Raw genomic sequence first — 8,069 nt, forward strand, 5'->3', positions numbered from 1 at the left:
TGCGAATTCACATCGGCACGCCTGTCCCCGACCTGGTTCGGGCCCTCGGCCTCTTGCACCTGGTCTCACAACGGTTCTATTGCGACGGTCCTGAGGTTTAAAAACATTTATAAATAGCATAACAACATGAAGTTGAAACACTCACGAGCCCTCTGCCCAACACAAGTGTTTCCTGCCCGCCCCGGCTTACCTGCCACTCACAACCTCTCAGGGTCGCCTGGCTGCCTCTTTTCAGCCTCCTTTGTCTTGATCAAGTGAGATTTTTCCCAACTACGCTGTGCACTTAGCAGCTTTCTGGCTCCCAGATGCAGAAACTTGAGCGCTCCCGTCTCCCTGCCTGGTACCTGTCTCCTTTCGCCCCCCAGCCGGCTCGGGCTCTGGGGACACCCCTCCCTCGGGCCAGTGCCACCGCTGCCCATGTCCAGCGTCCCCTCTCGCGTATGCTTCAGTCCGTTCGCCCGCTGCTGGGCCACGTTGCAAACAATCCCGGGCCGCTTCCCCCGCGTCCGGAGACTGACCATCTCTCAACATGTGCTGTGAATTCGCTTTTTAAGGGGAATTGCTCCTTTTCAAGAAACATCTGAAAGGGGCATCTGGGTTGTGGGGTTGTGGACCACGTGTTATTCTCCTCCTCTTCCTTGCTGTTAATGAAGAAAGCCGAATCCATTTTGAACCCTTTAAAATGTTTCCAACATTTCACCATGAAGATGTTCAGCAGAGGCATTTCAAGGAGGCTCACCTCTCAACTCGACGATCGTCCGTCATGCGGGGACGTTGTCCTACGCGTGGACAGGCGTGCCAGGTGCGGGTGCTGTTCAAGATGCTACCACGGGGCCTCTCTGTTACAAGGAGGTCTGTCTTCGCCCTCCAGGGGCCCATCATGGGGACAAAGAGAGGACAGGCATATGCACCTCTATGCACATAGCATTTGTGCTATTGGGTGTAGGTCAATTGTCAGCCCGCAAATGGTCTTCAGCCCTTCGAGGACACAACAAACCTGGGCCGGACCTCAGGGGAGGCTCTACAGAAGAGGTGAGGGCAGCACAGAGGGGGTACCAATTTGACCTGGGAGGGCAGGTGAGACTCTGGTCGGAGGTGGCATTTCGAGGGTGGGCGTTGCTAAGCAGAGCCAGGATAAGGAGGCGGAAACTTCCAGGCTGGAACAACGGAGGTGTGAAAGGGTGAGGGGCCAGGGCGCAGGCAGGAGAAGGATCCGGGAGGCTGAGTCAAGGTCAGAAGGCAAAGGGTGATGAGCGCCTGGCTAAGGATTTTGCATCAGGTGCTCTCAAGTACGAATTTCCAGGGGTGGGGGCAGGTTCGTGTGAGGAGAGATCCCACCGGTGGCAGCGGCCTTGGTGGACAGGAAGGAGACGGGATGCTGGTGAGGCAGGCACCGACTGGGGCAGCCGTCATAACTCAGGGAAAATGCTAGAAGCAGGAGGGGTGGCGATAGGAGAGGGGGTCAGAAACACCCAAGAGACAGAATCCAAAGTTGACAGATGTGCTGACAGTCCCTTCGAGCTAAGGGGGTGGGGGCGGAGGATGGGCCACCCCGAGGCTTTGAGTTAGGGACTTCCGGGGAAGGGAGTGGGAGACAGCGAGCTCCGGTCTGAGTCTACAGAGTGTAGAGGACCAGGGCGCATTCCAGGAGGAAAGGTCGGGACCTGAAATCCAGAGAGGGGAGGGCATTTGAAATCATTAAAAACAGGATAGAAAGATGTTTAATGATACACGTTTAATGCCGTGGAAACAAGGAGCGACGAGCAGAGAACAAACAGTAACTAACGATTATTCATCATGGAGGGAAATTCGGTTTATCCGTGCGCCAATACTTGGTTAACTGGGCGTGTGGGTGGGACAGAGGCTTCTGGGTGGACACAGGTACAGGCTGGTGGAGAGCAGCCAACCGTCACTGCTGTGCTGGGGTCGGGGTGAGGGCCAAAGGGAAGGAGACACTGGAGGGAAACCAGAGGGCGCTGCCTTGGGCGGTCTGCAGATAAACAGTCTTCTCCCCAAGCTTGCAGAGGGCTGGGTCCACCAAGACTCGCTCACGTGAACCTCCATGGTTAGGCTCACGCACGCACACGCACGCACATGTGTGTGTACAAACAACGAGGCTGGGGAAGTGGCTGCTTTGAGAAGGTGTCTCTGTCTACTCAATCCCAGCTGGCTTCCTGAAAGAGGGGGCGCCCTCCCCTCTGCCACCTTGCTCTTCGGCCATTTTCTCCCAAACTCCTGCCCCCCTACCCCCATTTATGCAGGGGCAAGGGTGCCCTGAGGAGCAAGAACCCCTAACCTTCCTCCGAGGCTAGGTCTGCATGGCCCCTCCTGCCTCCGGAAAAGCATCTTTTCAGCCCGAGGATTTCCACCCCCGCCCACACAGCTCATTGGAGCCACAGTCCCAAGTAGTTTTCTGGTCTCAGCGAAGACGTCAGGGCTGGGGGCCAGGTGTCTGCTTTTCTGCACATCAAGGAGAGCAGCAGACCTTTCGGGAAGGTGGCTGGTTTTGTCCCGAAGAGTGTAAATCTCTCTGGGATCTGTCTTCATCCTTCACTCTCCCATTAACCCGGTGGTGGTTGCGGGGTGGGGGGAGGAACCCTTCCCCCCGACTTCTTTTTTTCTACTTTAGCCCCCTCTTCTGTATTGTTTTGTTTTTTTAAACCTCTGTGCCCGGCTCCCATGATGGGAAGTGCTGTTTATGTCCAGGGCCCCTTAAAAAGGCCGCTAACGGCTCCCTGGCTGCGGTCCTCTGCGCTTGTCTCCTTGGCAACCGGAGGCAGGGAAAACAGAACCTGTCACATGGAAAATGTCAGTTACAGCAGATCTGGGGAGAGGAAAGGAGGGGTGGGGCGGAGGGAGGAGAGAGGGGAGGAGTGGAGGGGGAGGGGAGGAGTGGAGGGGGAGGGGAGGGAGAGCAGGCAGGGGACCCCGGGGCCTGCCGCCACCCCAGGCTGGCGCCCCTGCCCTGCCCAGCTGATCATCATATTGTTCCAGAGGTAATTCGGTGGCTTTGGGCACAGGGCAGTGCATCCTAGCAGCAAAGCCCCTCCAGCCGCTCGCTTGAAGCCCGGTCTGGGCAGGCGAACCAGGAGGTTCGGGGGAGAAAAAAAGATGTCAAATCTCGGCCACCCAAAGACCCCAGCATCTGCTCCTTCCACCCTCCATAGTGATGCCCATCCTTGCTTTATGCCAATTGATCCATGCCTCTGCCGAGAAGAGGAAAGAGGTTCAGGCAGGGCGTTAATATTAATCAACACCGGCCTCTCTCCAAAGGACAGCGGGGAAGCAGAAACAAAAGAAGGAGGTTTGCTGAACAGCCCAGAATATTACAGCGGGAGAAGCAATCAGTTAATGGGACTGGATGCCAATGAGGTGTGTGGGGGCTCCCGAGAGTAGAGAGGGCTGGAGAGAGTGTGCGTGTGTTCGTGCGTGCGTGTGTGTGTGTGTGTGTGTGTGTGTGTGTGAGGGTGTAGGTGGTGGGCATGCGCTGTCTGCAACCTTCTGCTGTTGTCCTCGGAAATTCCCGCAGCCTCCCCGATATTCTGATTTCCCGGGAGAAACTTGGGTGTGGGGACGAGACAGGCTGCTTGCTTGTGCGCGCCTTGCCGGACCGGTTCTGTTCGTTCTGAGAAGAGTAAGCCTCCACACGAGGGATCCAGGAAGGGGCGAAGGAGGGTTGCCCCGTCTTGCACGGGGATGTCTGGGGGAGTCTCCGGGGAGGCTCTGTCTGCAACGCGGGACACCGGACGTACCGGGGACGTCCTGCTTCGAGGATCTCTCTCGCCCGGGGTTGCCTCTGGCTGAAGTCGCATTGCCTTCTGGCAGTACATCCTCGAGCCCCGGCTGAGTACAGGTTCCCCCTTTAATGCCTGGTCCCCTGTAAGCATCCTTGCAAAACCAAACAAACTTCCCGATATCAGACGAAACAAACAAACAAAAAAAACAAAACAAGAAACAAAACGCAACCGCAGCAATGCAGCGATGGCAAAACGGGATGCAACTGACCCCCAGACTTCCAGGCTGTATTATTTGCTTCAAAGTTTCCAGCTTTAGGCAGCCGCAGGGGAGAAAAGAGGAAATCAACTATTTTCCCATGTTCTGTCACTGTAATCTCTCCCCCCAAGGTTTGCTGGGTGGGGACGCTGCTCCTTTCTTTCATCTTTTTCCAGGACTCGTCCAAGTGACCATCCGGTCCACGTGGTCCCCGAAGGTCCAGGAGGAAGCTGGTCTGCCGGCGACTATGTCAATCATGGCTCCACGTGCCTGCCACCACGCGCCTCGCTTAGAGACCCATATGGACCTTCCCGTCAGGCTGGGACAGACTTAAATTATGACACTTTTCATCTTGATTGACAATAACCTTCCCCTGGAAGTTGGGGAACAGCCCAGCTACAATTACGTCTTGTACAATAAAATGAAGGAAATAATTTTATGATTCATTATTTTATGAATATGGTCTCTGGCAGTTGGCTAAGGAGATAATCTTCATTCCCACTGCTCCTGCGTTTTATTATTTTATTAAGAGTTAACTCTCGATTATCCACATGTGAGCCAAAGAGACGATTTTATTCCCACAGCTGTTAGGTCTTATTATTTTATTATTATCGGTTTGGGTTTGTCCCCGGGCTCCGTTCCGGGTGTGAAAAAGAATCACGGTTTCTCATTCTGAATTACGTGCAGTAAATGTTTATAATCTCACTGCCACCTCTCCCTTCTTCTGGGGTGGGTGGCTATTTTTTTTTTTTATCGCGGTAAAAGACACATTATGCAAAATTACCATGTTGACGATTTAAAATACCGTGCAGTGGTATTTAGTACGCTCATGATGTTGTTGCACAACCATCACCCCTACCTAGGTCCCAAACGTTTCACCCCCCGAAGAGGAAACCCCGCGATAAAGGGGTCCCCCTCCAGCCCCGGCAACCAGGAATCTGCCTTCTGTCTCCGTAGATTTCTCCCACTCTAGACACTTCATGCAAATGGAATCGTACAACAGGGGCCATTACTGCCCATAATGGAGCCAAGGTCCATCCATGTGGCCGCAGGGACCAGAACTCCGCTCTTCTCCGTGGCCGAAACAACACTCCAGTGTGTGGACTGGCCGCACTCTGCTTATCCATTCTTTCGTGGATGGACCTTTGGGGCGTTTCCATCTTTGGCCGTTGTCCATGGTGCTGCTGTGGACACCCGTTTTCAATTCTTTTCAACTGGTTTCGCCAGCGGCCGTACCCCCTTTTCAGTCCCCGGCATCAGGTGTGAGGGCTCCAGTTCTCCAGGATGTTTCTTCCAGCCGGCCTTCGTTGTGTCAATGGAAAAAACCAGTATTTTCAAGGTCAATCTCTCTCCATGTCCCTGGCCTTTGACCTTGGTGCTGTGATGTCATCCCTTGGTGCCACGAGGGGTGACGGAGCAGCGGGAGAGTCAGCAGGAATGCTGCTGTGCCCTCTGACCCGGGAGCTGCGTGTCGTGGGGAGCCCACAGAAGCAGGCCCACCGGGGACACCGCCGGGCAGGGGATCCTCATGGTGTGGGGGGCGGGGGTGGTGCTGGGCTTTGGAGAAGGCTCTCCATCTGCCATTAGCTGCGCGGCCTTGGGAAATAATTTCCTGTTAAAATGGTGTAGCAGACCCTGTTGGTGCCCCACTCAGAGCCCCTTGACATTGACCTCTGTTTGCTCTTACGCCCGGGCTCGCTGCCTGAGTCAGGATCCTTCTAGGTAGAGGCATCGGCCAGAAGTGCTGAGGACTGATGCCCCGGAAGCAGCCCTCCACCCAGGGTCAGGCTCCAGGACGGGTCTCTCTGTCTCCCGGAACTTGCTGCTGGAGCTCTGTTCGCCCTCGGTGACAATCGTGACAATCGTATGAATGAGGTATTTCCATAGGCTCCCTCCGGTCCTCGCTCCCCACTGCTGCCCTCTGCCCTCCCCTCTTGATTAAGTGACTTGCTGTCCTTTCCTGGCCTCGGAGTCCCCTCCCTGGGGATCCAGCCACAATGTGTGGGTTCTGTCTTTCTGTCTCCATAGATTTTCACCTCCTGAACGGGCTCGGTCCCGCAGTGGACGCCAGCATGTCCTCGTGGTTGTGAACACGGACAGAAGCGGTTTGCAGTCATCCGTCTGTTTTGGGGAGCTGTCTCCCACGGGAAGAAGCAAAGTGGAGGCAAACATGGAGGCAGCTTCATTTTAGCACGCTGTTCTTATCCTGTTAACGGGGATCAGCAGGGCGCGTGATGCAAAATCCCAGGTGTTTATCTCGTGGGGACAGCACCCATGTTCCGCCGCTGTGGTTTGGGTCCCTCTCCGAAATGCTTTTTTTTTTTTTTTTTTTCCGAGGCTGAGTCGCAGATGAGCAGACTTCCCCTTTGAGTATTTCCCCCTCAGGTGGGGCGGGGAGGGCCAGTGGGTGCGATAATGCTGGTCTAGAAGCAAAAAATTGGCTTTAGATAATCCACAAAGTGGATAATCAGCCGTGGAAAATTGAGAGGTGGCCATGGTTATTTATCCCTACCCTGATAGGGACCATCTCGGGGGAGAGGGTGGGATGAAACCTGATGAGGGAGAGAACCAGGACCTGGAAGAGACAAGGGGCGGGGGGTGCTCAGTTCAGCAGGGTCCTCAGTAGCCTCTTCTGGAATGGGCAGCTGCCAGCTGGAGTTGACGGCTGGGAGGGCCAACGTTCTCGGCCCCTCTCACAATCCACCCTTCCTTCGGGAGGTGCGATCCACTGTCCCATGTCATGAGCCGTGTCCTCAGAGCCTCACACCCTGAAGATCAAATCTTCTTTAACAGGGCTTCCAGACCTTACCCTCTTAGCAGGCTCCCCTGACTCCAGTCTTTACCAGATTTTCTTCCCGTGAGAACTCAGTTTCCCCAGGACCAGAGCAACACAATGGAAGCAGAGAAACAGTACTGGCTTCTTGGGGGGTGGGGCTCTCCAAGAGGATGGGGGTGGGGGGGGGGAGAGGTGGAAAGAGGTCCGAGGGCAGGGAGGATGGGCGGCCCACATTGGCCCGTAGTCCCCTGCTCACCCTTTCCTTGCCGTCGGGCTGGGGAGTGCTCGGGCCAACTCACCAATTATCTTGGGCAAACAGAACGAAGATCAAGTTTCTACCTGCGCTGCCTTCCCGCCTAAATCCTCGAGTGGAGGAGAACTTGGAGCCCCTGCCTCCCAGACCCCGTCGTCCCATCGCTATGTGTTGGCATCTTTCCCAGGGAGACAGAGAAACAGGTGCTCCTGGTGCTCCGGCTGACCTCCGCCCTGGGGCTGCCCCCTGCTCTGCCAACCGGCCCGTTATCTCTCAGCCCTGCCGGCCCCCACCCCTCACCATTGCCCCCTGGCCAGCAGGCAAGGCGTACGGTGTGTGTTTGGAGGAGGAGAGAAATCGCGTGTAGGGTCGGGTCAGGAAGTGCGTGGAGGGACTCTAAAATGTGTAGACTCTTGCCCATTCTGAGAGCTCCCGCTTCGGATGCCTCTTAAAACCCAGGAATCCAGGCTCCTGCCCGCTGACCCTCCGGAGGGTCCAAGGCCGCACCCGCCCTGGCTGTTCGCAGCTGGCCTCTCCCGGGCCAGAGTGCCCGTGCTGCTGGGACTATGACGTTCCAGACTGCGGGGCTGAATTTTTCTCCGCACTTGCCCTGAGTTCTTTGTAATAATAGCTGCTCCTGGGCCATCACCTTCTCCATCGGAGAGACCCATCAAATGAACCAGCCGAGCCCATAAATTATAGCACAAACCGTTCCAAACAATAAAGGCAATTTTACTTACTGAACCATTAAATTTACATACTTAAATTAGACCCAACCAGACGTCGCACGGGGATGTCTTGGGGCCAGGCAAACAGTGAGTTTCGGGAAGTACGATCCGGCGGTCCCCACCCCGCACATGAAATTAATGAGGTGCTTCAACTCAATCATCATTAAAATCACATCTTTATTTAGGTACTTAGCTGGGTTTGACCTGCTGCTGTGGGCAGCCCCGGAGTCACCCCTGTGCCCTGGGCCGCCTGACCGCCAGCCAGAGGTCAGCGGTGGGTGGCGGTTCGAGCCCAGGACGCATCATTGGCGGATGTGGT

At 55.5% G+C, this 8,069-nt stretch overlaps 1 long non-coding RNA gene across 3 annotated transcripts; it reads left to right on the top strand.

The window, feature by feature from the left end:
* The first annotated feature begins 2,887 nt into the window (after positions 1-2,887).
* LOC132687260 (uncharacterized) lies at positions 2,888-7,766 on the top strand. 3 transcript variants are annotated; one of them, XR_009614002.3, is made up of 8 exons: positions 2,888-2,996; positions 3,168-3,372; positions 3,530-3,634; positions 4,170-5,332; positions 5,716-5,868; positions 6,022-6,241; positions 6,787-6,903; positions 7,089-7,766. It is a non-coding gene; the product is annotated as an uncharacterized LOC132687260 (long non-coding RNA). The 3 variants fall into 3 exon arrangements; XR_009614001.3 differs by having other exon boundaries at positions 3,274-3,372; XR_009614000.3 differs by having other exon boundaries at positions 2,888-3,372.
* The last annotated feature ends 303 nt before the right edge of the window (positions 7,767-8,069 follow it).

The sequence above is a fragment of the Panthera onca genome, chromosome E1 (assembly GCF_046562875.1).
Source record: "Panthera onca isolate mPanOnc1 chromosome E1, mPanOnc1 haplotype 2, whole genome shotgun sequence".
NCBI lineage: Eukaryota > Metazoa > Chordata > Mammalia > Carnivora > Felidae > Panthera > Panthera onca.